Here is a 13895-nt window from a genome sequence, read left to right as displayed (position 1 = left end):
AGAACCTTTCTGAAAAATGCCAACATCTACAAGATTGCTGCTGAGCCCGGGGTTCTGAAAATCAGACATCTGACCATGAGTGCTTCTTGAAAATGAAGCTCTTGATGGCATTCATTAGGACAGGGCTTTGGGGGTGTGTTTTTTAAATCATTACTTGCACAGAGTCTGCAGTCCCCAAAATAATATTCCCGGATGTTACCAACTTGAGTCTTCACGTGATGGACAGCCATGTAACGTGAGCGCCCTTGGAATACGAGATTGGTTGCTGAGGCACTTGGGTTTAGCAATAAAGAAGTAAATCTTTCCCTTAAAATTGAGAACTGTTTACTGTTAGACTTGGGTTGAAAAAACAGAATGAAGAACTTCGCTAATCCTTATAGGTGGCTAGACTTACCATCTATGAAAATAGATTCTTAAAAGTTTAAATTTAATAAAGGGAAAGGATACCCTGGCAGCCAGGAGTAGGCAATGAACTGCAATTACACTGGGTTCAACTTCAAATGCAATTAGCTTTGCAAGGAGTGGTCTGGACAGGAAAGAGGTTGGACAACATAAGGAGGAAGGCTTAAAACCTGGGCCCGATGCTAAGCCTGGTTCTTGCTTTAAGAAAATAAGACTGATCCCCTCAACCAAAGGATGAGCAGTAAGAGAGATGGAAGGTAGGGGAACTGGTTTCTCCTCCAAGAGGGAGAAAACACCGTTCCGCCTCGGCACAGAGGGCAAGGCAGCTTGGGCACGGCGGTCAAAGACCCTCGGCTGGGAGCAGATGCCCCTTCCTTCCTCTCGCAGAGAAGCCAGGGCCCAGGACCCAGGCTTTCCCAGAAGGTGACCGCGCGCTGTGGTCTCAGGCTGCTGGAGAGCACCCCAGTCCAGCGGCTTCTGCACACACACACTCCGACATGCACACACAGAGACACACACACACACACACACACAAACACAGACGCACACAGACACACAGTTACACAGATACACAGACCCCTCCCCACACAGACACACAGACACACACACACACACACATACACAGAGCCCCACACGCACATACACACACAGACGCACACATACACACACAGAGACACACCCACATACACACAAACACACAGACATACATACACACACAGTCACACACATACACAGACCCACAGACACATACATACACACACAGATATGCGCGCGCGCACACACACACACACACAGACACACACAGCCATACTCACACATACACAGACACACACAGACACACACACAGACACACACATACACAGAGCCCCACACGCACATACACACACAGACGCACACACACACAGACACACAGTTACACACATACACAGACTCCTCCCCACACGGACACACAGACACACAGACACACACACACATACACAGACCCCTCCCCACACGGACACACAGACACACACAGACACACACACACACACATACTGATGCACACACACACACATACAGACACACACAGCCATGCACATACACACACAGACATAGACATGCATACACAGATACACACACACACAGAGTCACACACATACACAGACCCACACACAGAGACACCTGTACAGACACAGACACAGACATACATACACACACAGTCACACACATACACACACAGACACACCTGTAGACAGACACACAAACACACACACACACACAGACACACACAGACACACTTATACAGACACACAGACACACCCACACAGACACACACATATACACAGACCAACACACATACATATACACACACACATATATAGACACACAGTCACACCACACAGACACACCCACACATACAAACACAGACACATACACAGACACACACACAGACACACACAGTCACACACATGCACAGACCTCCCCACACACAGACACACACAGGCACACACACTGCTCCTCCCAGAGAGGCAGGAGGAGACCCCTCCAGGGTTGGAAACACTTCTGGACTTGTCAACTCCACTTTGTCACACAAGCGACGCCAAGAAGACTCTTCCTTAGTCATCAAAGACAAAGTGCTCTCATGGACGAAAGCTCTTCTACGTGCTGGGCTCTTTGCCAACAATGGTGCGTACAGCCACAGCTATGGTTTCTCCAGTAGTCATGTGCACATGCGAGAGCTGGACCAAAAAGAAGGCTGAGCACCGAAGAACTGATGCTTTCCAACTGCGGTGCTGGAGAAGACGCTTGAGGGTCCCAAGGACTGCAAGGAGATCCAACCAGTCAGTCCTAAAGGAGATCAGTCCTGAATATGCATTGGAAGGACTGATGGTGAAGCTGAAGCTCCAATACTTTGCCACCTGATGGGAAGAGCTGACTCATCAGAAAAGACCGTGATGCTGGGAAAGATTGAAGGCAGGAGAAGGGAGCAACAGAGGATGAGATGGTTGGACGGCATCACTGACTCGACGGACATGAGTTTGAGTAAACTCCGGGAGATGGTGAAGAACAGGGGAGCTTGGCGTGCTGCAGACCATGGAGTCACAAAGAGTTGGGCATGACTGGTCCACTGAACAACAACTGAAGATACCAACACAGCATCAGTGGGCCAACACAGAGGCACCTCTGGCTCTCAGGCAGTTCACAGGGTGGTGGGGAAGACAGACAGGAATCATGTGTTTACATCAGCAAACAGTTCTTTGAGAGGATGCAACCTGACCCAGACTAGTAGTCAGGGAAGCCTTCCTGTAGGAAGCGACTTTGGCTGAGAGCTAAAAGGAGGCATGGGAGTTAATCAGATGGGAGGGTGGTGGGAGAGAGCATTCCAGACATCTCATGCAACCATCGTGTGGAGAAAGGGCCCACACCTCCGGCCTTGGCTGCATCTGCTGGCCCCAGCCCTCCTGGGGCAGGAGGTGGACCCGGGTATCTGGGTTATCTGCACTTTGACATGCCTGGGGCCGGATGGGGCCTAACTGCCATCTCAGTGGCTGCCTGCCACGGACCCCCTTCCTCCAGTGCGTGCCTCCTCCAGCCTCAGCCAAGCTTTCTCGGCCCATGCCTGCCCAGTCGGGGTCTCTGGACCCATGTTTCTACTTCCACAGAGGAATCCACAGGTGCCCTGACTAGGCAGCACAGAGATCCCGGCCCTGGTTTCCATGGGTAGTACATCCCTTCCTGTCCACCTGGCCACTACCTCAGCCTGCAGGTTCTCCGCTTTGGCAAGATGACATATTGGACCAGACAGCGCTGCATCCTACGGTCTCTGTCTGGGTGTCACCAGATGTTTAGCAGTGTCCCTGCTCTCTACCCAGTAAATGCCAGCGAAGTCCCTTCCCCCACCTTCCCCGTCACGACAATCAAACGCGTCTCCAGCAAATGACAGGGGTGGGGGGTGCAAAATCCCCCGCAGTGAGAACCACCGCTGTGGGCCACTCTCCTGACCCCACAGGGCATCCTCGGCCTCACCCACCGCCCGTGAGGATGCCAGCCACCTCCGGTCTCAGTTCAGCTCTGGCTGCTTGTGTCCGGATTCGATCAGAGACATCACCATTTCCAATTCACTCTCCCAGCTCTCGACACAAACCCTGGTATGTCTTTCACATTTAACACACGTCTGTCTGTGTGATGAATGTACTCCTGTAACAGAGTCCCAAACACTCTCACAAGCCTCATCTCCTCTTGCCCATCTGCTATCGTCTAAAGTGCAGAGCTGACCACACCATGACCTTGCTCTAAAACAGTCTCTGGCTTCCCACAGACTGGTTAATGACTTTTCCAAACCATCTCCAATTCATCTCCATGTTTACTATGGACTGCAGCACACCAGGCTTCCCTGTCCTTCACTGTCTCCTGGAGTTTGCTCAAACTCATGTCCATGAGTTGGTGATGCCATCCAACCGTCTCATCCTCTGCCACCCCTTCTCCTTTGGCCTTCAATCTTTCCCAGCATCAGGGTCTTTTTCAGTGAGTCGGCTCCTTGCATCAGGAGGTCAACCTGGAGGAGGGTTGACCTCCAACCAGGGTTCTTGCCATGAGGACCCCATGAACACTGTGTTTTCCTTGAACTGATCTTAAACCAAATGACTGCTTTTTCACACATACCCCTTGCCTCATCTTCAATGGTAAATGCTTGAGATCGCAGAGAGCTTGGGCGTTGCCCTGGAACGCACCGATGGAGAGGACCGACGGGAGAATGGGACAGGGTGTGGACACTCTCCGGGGTAAAGCTTTGATGTCCGTTTGAGGCCAGGAAGATAAGCCTTCATCTGTGGCACTGATCGCAGTGATGAAAGCGTCACCCATCCTAACCAGCCAGGGAAGGGAAACACTTACCAACAACTCTCTCTGTCTGGACCTATTTATTAAGTGGTCTAGGATAGGCTATCCCAGAGGCTTGACCCAGAGAGCAGACTGTAGGAAAAAAAATCAACCTTCTTGATAGCAAGCATCTTCAGTCTCTCGGGGCCAGTGGCATGAGCCGTCAGAGGCTCATGGGGACCAGATTCATTCCTCCTTCCCCCGCAGAATGTGCGGGGCCCTAACCCCGAGCACATACCCTCCCGGGCACAGGGGGTGGGCCGCTCCAGGGCACCCAGTGCTGCGCTCTGAACAGGCCGTGCATCCCATGAACACTGGATGTTGTCATCTGACTGCGGCTGATTAAAGATGCAGGGGGCTCGTCCCGACAGCAAGCTGATGGGCAGGGGACGTGGTGGTGCCCGGGAGAACCCGGAGGGGCGTCTGCAGGCCCGGCCAGTCTCCAGCCCTGCATCTGCTACGCATCAGGGGACCACCCCTGCCCTCCACATCAGAGTGGCCTCTGTTCACCAGGGCAGAGCAGCTGCGGGAGGGGACCCGCTCTGTCCTGGACTCACTGTTGGGTGAGCAAAGCCAACCCACCTGACCCTTGGGACCAGGCTCCCTGGCTGGCCTCTCGGTGCCCTGAGAGTTCTGAGAAAGAACCTGGGACCAGGGGAAGTACCCGGGGCATCCCTCCCCTGGTGGGGGCAGAGCCTTGTGCCCCAAGTGGCCAGACTTCTCTCGACCCCTGGGGTGGGGCGGGGAGGATAGACAGGTCGTTTACTGCGCTTCCCTGTCATTACCCTAAACTTAAAGGAAGGAAAAATGATGCAGGTTTATTGTCCAGTGAAATTAAAACAACCCAGGGGTACATGAAGGAAAGTTCGGGTCTCTCTCCCAGCCCCCAGTGCGAGCATCTCCTGGGTGGTCATTATATGCTAGGCATCATGCAGGGCGTGTTTCCTGCTTTCTTCACTCATCCAGTCATTCATTCCTGCCAAGTACTTGCACTCAACGATCGACCTGCCCTGCCCAGGCACAGCGTGGGAGCAAGAGGGTCCTGGTCCTGCTCAGCGCGGTTCACCATCACGTGTGTCCGTGTGTGTAAGGGGACGGATGATGGCATTAACACACAAGGACATACATGACAGTGATGAAGGGTTGAAGCTGGTGGGGGCAGTCACACGGCTGTAAAGGGCGGCCTCCTGATGAAGGGGTGCCCGCCGTAGTAGAGATGCCTCCACCCCGGGCGTCCGCTCTGGTCACTCCCAGGTGCCAGGCCCCGCCCCCGCAGCCTCCTGGGAGAGCCCCCATCTCTGCCCCCATCTCTACTGGGTCAGTGTCCTGTCCCACCGTCCTCAGTCCTGGGCAGAAAAAGAGGCGTCTTCCCACAGGGAAGTGCCACGGCTGCCATTGGCCTTTACCAGGACCCCCTTCCAAACACCGCCTCCCCGCACCCTGGCCCCGAAGAGAGGGCTCTAAGGAAGCATTTTCAATTCTCCACCGCCGGGCGCCTTACGGACGGCTCCCCAACAAGCCCACACTGTTCTCGCTCCCCTCCTGCCAACCCAGCTCCCAAAAGAGGAGGCTGTCACCGCTCACGGTATGAAATAATTAGGCTGCAGCTGGGATATCTTGCTGAATGTCTAATCGTTTTCATTTGTGGAAGCTTGAAAATGAGCACTTATATGCCCCGGAGAAGGCCATATGCATGCGGGACACGTGGGGAGGAGCAAAGGCCGCCTGAGACCCAGGGCTCGGCCTGGACCGGGGAGTCGCTGGCATCAAGTGAATGAGCACTCACAGCCGACGGGGGGCGGTGGGGACCACCTGCTTCCGGGTAAGAAAAAGCCTCACATTTGGGGTTCATAAATTCCAGCAAGGCCTGGGTGATGGCAGATTCACACTGAGTGAGTTAGGGGTCCGAACGGGACTCGGGTCCCCTCCTGGCTCCAGGGACACAGCTATGTGGTGAAAAGGTGTGTGTGTGTCCCCAGGAGCTCAAGGTCAGAGGAGACCAGATGAGACGAGACCCCAGGGAGACTGGAGCTGGATGCAGATGAGCAAGAACGGATCCTGAGAGGCCCAAGTCACAGCAGAGATGTCATCCTAGGGCCCAAGGCCACCAGAAGGTGCTATCACTGACTCAATGGACATGAGTCTTTGCAAACTCCAGGAGATAGTGAAGGACAGGGAAGCCCGGCATGCTGCAATCCACGGGGTCGCAAAGAGTCAGACATGACATAGTGACCTAACACCACCACCAAGGTAGCACCAGTGGTAAAGAACCTGCCTGCCGATGCAGGAGACATGAGACTCGGGTTCAACCCCTGATTTGGGAAGATCCCCTGGAGCAGGAGATTGCAATCCACTCCAGTATTCTTGCCAGGAGAATCCCATGGACAGAGGAGCCTGGAAGGCTACAGTCTGTGGGATTGCAAACAGTCAGACACGACTGAGTGACTGAGCAGACAAGACATTAGCGAGGTGGACAGACCGTCCTAGGTCTCCCTGCTGGCAAGTGGCTGAGCCAGGGTCACTCCCAGAGGGTCTGGCTCCGGCCATGTCCAAACCCACTATGAAGAATGTGCTTAAAGCGATTTGAACAGCCTGCTGTTTCCCAACAACGGACTTACACTTCTGACTAGCCTGCTAATCCTTTCTTTGCCTTCAGGAAGATTGCCTTCTATCAAGCTAATTTCAGTGGTTATTATAAAAAGTAGACTAATTAAATCTAAATTATTGAAGATGTGCATTTACAATTTAGAAACATAAAAAGGTAAGGAATTCAAGAAAAAGAGCAGAAGAACCCAAGAAATGCATATGCTGGCATCTTGATGCAGGGGTCATCACTGTTAAACAGGTTCATTAGGTGACTGCTGAGTGAATGAATGTGAAAATGAGCGGTGAATGAGAGGAATGAGTGAACCGGGTGCGCATGTGCTGTACTTCTCCACTTCCCTCAAGTCCTAACCTGCAATTAACCTGGATTTTTCTTTTCTAAAAAAAGTTAAGAAATAAAGACAAGTTGAATAGAACTGTACCTATTTAAAGAAATTTGAAGCAATAATTAATAACCTCCGAAATAAGAAAGCACCATGAATAATATACCAGGTCACTGGTATATTCTATTAAAACCAAACATTTAAGGAAGAAATTATATTATACCATCTGTCTATAATCTCTTCTAGAAAGAAGCAAACGAAATACTTCCTAACTCATTCTATGAAGCCTGCATTACCCTAATATCAAAACCAGATATAGATATTATAAGAAAAGAAAACTATAGACAAATATCCCTCATGAACATAGACTCAAAACCTTCCATAAAATATCAGCAAACAGAATTCAACAACACATAAAAAAAATTGTATACCACAACTAAGTAGGATTTATCCTAGGTATGTAAGGCTGGTTCTACATCTGAAAATCAATGAATGTAATCCATCACATTAATAGGCTAAAAAAGAAACATCCTGTGATCATATCAATAAAAACGGAAAAACCATTTGACAAAACGTAGCACACATAAATGATAAAAACTCTCAGCAAACTTAGAAGGGAACTTCCTTAACTAGAGAACAGCTACTAAAAAAAACCTACAGCTAGTAATACTTGATGGTGAGAAACTAGAAGATTTCCCATAAAAATCAGGAACAAGGCAAGCATGTCCTCTTTCATGGCTCCTTTTCAACATCATACTGGAAGCCCTAGCTAACGCAATAGGACCAAAAAAAAAAAAAAAAAAGGAAACATAAGGTGTATTGAATGGTAAGTAAGAAATGAAACTTTTTTTGTTCACAGATGACAGTAACTCTTTCTGGAAAAAGTCTGAAAGAATTGACAGGGGGAAAAGCAACCCCTGGAACTAGCAAGCAATTACAGCAAAGTTGCAAGACACAAAGTTAGGAGCAAAAGTCGCTGCTCTTCCATATGCCGGCAATGAACAAATGAAATGTGAAATTAAAAACACAATACCATTCGTACCAGCACGCCCCCAAAATGAAATACTTAGGTATAAATCAAACAAGATAAATTTCAAAATCTATGTGAGGAGAACTATAAAACTATAATGAATGAATGAAAAGAATAACTAGATAATATATATTTCATGTTCATGGGTAGGAAAACATAATACTGTGAAGGTGTTAGTTCTTCCCAACTTGAGCTATTGATTCGGTGCAGTCCCAATCAAGATACCAGCAAATTATCTGTGGATATTAACAAACTGATACTACATTTATATGGAGAAGCAAAGGACCCACAATACTAAAAGAGAAGAAAGCTGGAAGACTGACATTACCTGGATTTTATGATTTACCATAAAATTATGGCAATCAAGACAGTGTAATATTGGCAGAAGGACAGAAATATGAAAGACATCAGAGAGCCTACAAAGAAATCCCCATCACTATAATCAACGGATCTCTGACAGAGGAACAAAGGCAATATGGAAGAGTAAAGACAGCCATTTTCAACAAATGGAGCTTGAACAACTGGACATCCACAAGCAAAGAAATGAATGCAGACCCAGAGCTTACACCCTTCACAAAAAGTCACTTCAAAGGGATCAATCTTAAACGTAAAACTTAAAGCTATAAAACTCCTAGAAGATAACATAGGAGAAAGTCTAGACAATCTTAGATATGATGGTGACTTTTCAGATGCAATACCAGAGACATGATTCATGAGAGAAAAAAATGATAATCTGGACGTCATTAAAATTAAAAACTTCTGCTTTGTGGAAGACAATGTCAAGAGAAGAGGAGGCAAGCCACACAGTGGGGAAACGTATTTGCAAACAGCATATCTGATAAAGGACTTATCAATAATATACAAAGAATTCTCAAAACTCAACAACAAGAAAACAAATGGCCTGATTTAAAAATAGGCAAAATGCCAAACACATACCTAAGGGAAGAAACATACATATGACAAGCATATTTTTAAAAAAGTCTCTACACACATGCCATCAAGGAAATACAAATGAAAGAAACAAGAGATTCTACCACACACCTACTGGAATGGCCAAAATCCAAAACACTGACAGCGCAAAAGGCTGGCAAGGACATGAAGAGCGGAAACTCGTTCACTCCTGGGAATGCAGAATGGCACAGCCACTCTGAAAGACAGTCTGGCATTTTCTACAAAATCATAAACATACTTTTATCGTGTGATCCCGCAATCATGCTTCTTGGCATTTACCCAAATGAGTGGAAAACTTATGTTCACACAAAAACCTGCATATAGACGTTTACTCACAACTGCCAAAACTTAAAAGCAACTGAGATGTCCTTCCATAGGTGAATGAATAAATAAACTGCAATCCATTCAATGAAACACTGCTTGGCATTAAAAAGAAGTGAGCTGTCAAGCCAGGAAAAATCATGGAGGAATCTTAAATGCACATCAGTAAGTGAAAGAGGCCAATATGAAATGACCACATGTAGGTATGATTCCAACCATCTGACGTTCTAGAAAAGGCAAAATGATGGACAGTGAATAAAGATTAGCGGTTGCCAGGGGTTAGGAAGGAAGGAGGGATGAAGAAACAGAGCAAAGAGGGTTGTTAGGGCAATGGAACAATTATATAGGACAATGTGGACACATGCCATATGCATTTGTCAAAACCCATAGAGTATAACATCAAGAGGGAACCCCAACGTAAACATGGACTTTGGATGACAGTATGTCAGCATAAGTTCCCTGAGTGTAACACATGTACAGCTGTGAAAGTAAAGGACGCTTGCTCCTTGGAAGGAAAGTTATGACCAACCTAGACAGCATATTACTAAAGAGTCTCTTGATGAAAGTGAAAGAGGAGAGTGAAAAAGATGGCTTAAAGCTCAACATCCAGAAGACTAAGATCATGGCATCCAGTTCCATTACTTCATGGCAAATAGATGGGGAAACAGTGGAAACAGTGGCTGACTTTGTTTTTTGGGCTCCAAAATCACTGCAGATGGTGATTGCAGCCATGAAATAAAAAGACTCTTACTTCATGGAAGGAAAGTTATGACCAACCCAGACAGCATATTAAAAAGCAGAGACAATACTTTGCCAACAAAGATCCGTCTAGTCAAGGCTATGGTTTTTCCAGTAGTCATGTATGGATGTGAGAGTTGGACTATAAAGAAAGATGAGTGCCAAAGAATTGATGCTTTTGAACTGTGGTGTTGAAGAAGAGTCTTGAGAGTTCCTTGGACTGCAAGGAGATCCAACCAGTCCATCCTAAAGGAGATCAGTCCTGAATATTCATTGGAAGGACTGATGTTGAAGCTGAAACTCCAATACTTTGGCCACCTGATGCGAAGCGCTGACTCATTAGAAAAGACCCTGATGCTGAGAAAGATTGAAGGCAGGAGGAGAAGGGGATGACAGAGGATGAGATGGTTGGATGGCATCACCGACTCAATGGACAAGAGTTTGAGTAAGCTCCGGGAGTTGGTGATGGACAGGGAGGCCTGGCGTGCTGCAGTCCATGGGGTGGCAAAGAGTCAGACACGACTGAGCAACTGAACTGAACATAGGTACTGCTCTGGTGGGGAACCACATGTGGAGGCAATGGCTAAATGAGTCATTCTTCACTTTCCGCTCAGTTTTGCTGTGAACCTGAAGTTGTTCTAAAAAATGAAGTTTATTTAAAAAAAAAAAACAAAAACAAGAGGCCACGGGGTGGGCGTGGCCCCAGCTCAGGGTCTGTGCTCATCTCTGGAGCCCAGGCCTGCCCTCCTCAACCTGCCTGCTCTTCTCTAGAGCTCTCCATGCCTTCCCAGGATAAAACCTAAACACTTAGCCTGAGAGCCCCTTGATCATGAGGTCCCCACTAACCTGAGGACTCCACCTCCCCGCCCCCTCATCATTCCCCTGAAGTCCAAGAACACGGAGCTCCAGCGATCCGCCACCAACCGTGTTCTTCCCACTCCTGGTTCCAGGGTAATGCCATTTTCGTTTGCATACTAAATTTTAAAGCACATGCGATCCAGTACAGACACATGATAACCCGCAGTGTGTGCCTGAATATCTTTGTCCTTGTCCACAAGTACAGAAGGACAAGTGCTAACGGGTGCAGACTTTGAGATGACGATGCATTTGTATATCTTGTTCTTCTCACTTATGAAGCATCACAGACCCCCCTGACCCTGCCAGCTTCTAGAGATCTGACAGATGCCTCCAAAGGGCTGCATAGTGGTCCGTGATGCAGAAGTCAAAACAGTCTTTTATCAACCTTTCTATACTGACGGACCTTCACATTTTTAATAAAATTTTTATCTTTTGCCACAGTAAACATCTTTGTGCACATGTTCCCACCTGTTGCTATTCAGTCGCTCAGTTGTGTCTGCCCTTCGTGACCCTATGAACTGCAGCACATCAGGCTCCCCTGTCCTTCACCATCTCCCAGAGTTTGCTCCAATTCATGTCCATTGAATTAGTGATGCTGTCTAACCATCTCATCGTCTGTCACCCCCTCTCCTCCTGTCCTCAATCTTTGCCAACACAAGGGTCTTTCCCAGTGAGTCAGTTCTTCGCATCAGGTAGCCAAAATATTGGAGCTTCAGCTTCTGCACCAGTCCTTCCAATGAATATTCAGGGTTAATTTCCTTTAGGATTGACTGGTTTGATCTCCTTGCTGTCCAAGGGACTTGGCCCTGAAATGAAGGCAGGGAGTCTGACTTCTCATCTCTTTCTTCCTATAGCCTTGAGCAGGACTGGCCACTGAGGAGGTGATCAATACTCTTTTGTAATGGCACAAATGGCCATCACACTCTCACCAGCCATGTATTTCAATGCGATTTTTGCTTTGTGTTTAGGCCCTGTGGCAGAATCTCCCAGCAAATACCTAAGTTATTTAATTTGTTACTGAAGCTAAATTGACACACATTTATTTTTAATCACTTGAGGCTTTCAAAACATTCTATGTGTTTATCCTTTAATATAAACATGGAAACTTTTAGAAGCATCATTTCATTCACACCACTACAATCTGTCCCAAGGACAACTTTCCCAACATTAAGCGCCAACAATGTTAGATAGCATCACTGACTCACTGAACATGAATCTGACAAACTCTGGGAGATAGTGAAGGACAGAGGAGCCTGGCGTGCTATGGTCCCAGGAGTTGCAAAGAGTCAGACATGACTTAGCAACTGAACAACAATGTTACCATGTTTTGGGGACAGTAAATAGAGAAAATTGAAATTCATTTGAAGCAAGATAAGGGAAGTTCAAGAACTAAAGTTTAATGGTGTGGGTTTTCTCAGAATGTGCTGAGCTTATGGGATCTTTCCTTTTTAGCTTTTTGCTTTGGAGTATAACTGATTTATCACATTGTGTTAGCTTCAGGTATATAGCAAAGTGATTCAGTTACACATATACATATATTGATACTTTTTCAGGTTTTTTTTCCCACATAGGTTATTATAGAATATTGAGTAATTGAGTATAGAGTTCTCTGTGCTGTACATAAATAGGTACTTGTTGCTTATTTGTCTTATGTATAGTAGTGTCTGTCTGCTGATCCCAAACTTCTAATTTATCTCTGTCCCACTCCTTTCCAGTTGGGTAACCATAAGCTTGTTTTCCGTATCTGTGAGTCTGTTTTATACATAAGTTCACTTGTACTGTTTCTTTTAGATTGCATATATGAGAGGTACCATCTGTATCTTTACCTTTCTCTGTCTGACCTACTTCACTCAGTGTGATGATTTCTCGGTCCATCCACGTTGCTGTAAATGGCAGGAGTTCACTCTTTTTCACGACTCAGTAACATTCCACTGTCTGTACGTGCCACACCTTTATCCAGTCACCCGTCCGCGACATTTAGGTTGCTTTCACACATCCTCTCCCAGCTGGCTAATCTTTCCAGCTGGGCTCTGACAAGAGGCGCCCAATGAGTGCAGCTCAACCACTTTGGAGGGTCGGCGGGGGCCTGTAAGTCAGCTCTGACGCCCTGGGAAGGCTGAGGGCAGCAGATGCTTCCGGAACAGCCGTGAGAAACAAGGAGGCCCCTCTTTCTTCTGTCACAGCAGCGGATTATCAGCTTGACCCAGGCGGGTGGAGGAGCCCCACCGCCTCCTGACGCGCCTGGCCTGTCAGCCCTCACCTTCCCACAGGACCGGAAGTCCTTCTCCTGCTCCTGGCCCATCCCCCTCCCTCTGGGGCTGCCCTCACCTCAAGCCGCGGCCTCCACACAGCAGGCCCCTCTCAGGGTCCCTCGGAGACGCCTCAGGGTCACGGAGTCACTCAGATCAAATGGCCCCCGGAGGTGACCCACCACCCTCTCCTCAGCGGTGGCACAGGACCATTAGAAAGCCCAGGGTCGGGAGGGATGGGGACGGATAAACACAGAGCGCACGCCGCGTGTCCGTCCACCTCAGAGCGGGCAGACGGGGCCGGGGGGAGAGGCGGTGACGCGCCGGGGAAGGAAGTGCATCACCACAGGAAAACGGAGTGGCTCCGGCCCCACCGTCGGGACTCCGGAGGGAGCCACGCTCAGCTCCTCGTCTTCCCGCCGGCTTGGCCGGCCCTGGGGACACCTGACCCACTTCCCCTTGGCCGCGTTGCGGCGGAGCGCCTTTGGTGAACGGCTCAGCCCGGGTCGTGCGGAGGGCGGCTCCTTCACCGTCGGAGCTGGCGACGTGTCTGGCTGGCGT

The 13895-nt window shown here is 48.3% G+C and overlaps 1 protein-coding gene across 3 annotated transcripts in view; it reads right to left on the bottom strand.

Moving 5' to 3' along the window:
• PTPRE (protein tyrosine phosphatase receptor type E) overlaps positions 1–13895 on the bottom strand; it is a 177667-nt gene that overhangs the window by 125466 nt on the left and 38306 nt on the right. The gene's annotated exons all lie outside the window — the stretch shown is intronic.

Source organism: Muntiacus reevesi, chromosome 2, assembly GCF_963930625.1.
Source record: "Muntiacus reevesi chromosome 2, mMunRee1.1, whole genome shotgun sequence".
Taxonomy (NCBI): domain Eukaryota; kingdom Metazoa; phylum Chordata; class Mammalia; order Artiodactyla; family Cervidae; genus Muntiacus; species Muntiacus reevesi.
Note: the sequence above shows the minus strand (reverse complement) of the source record. Positions and strands in the feature narration are given on the sequence as shown.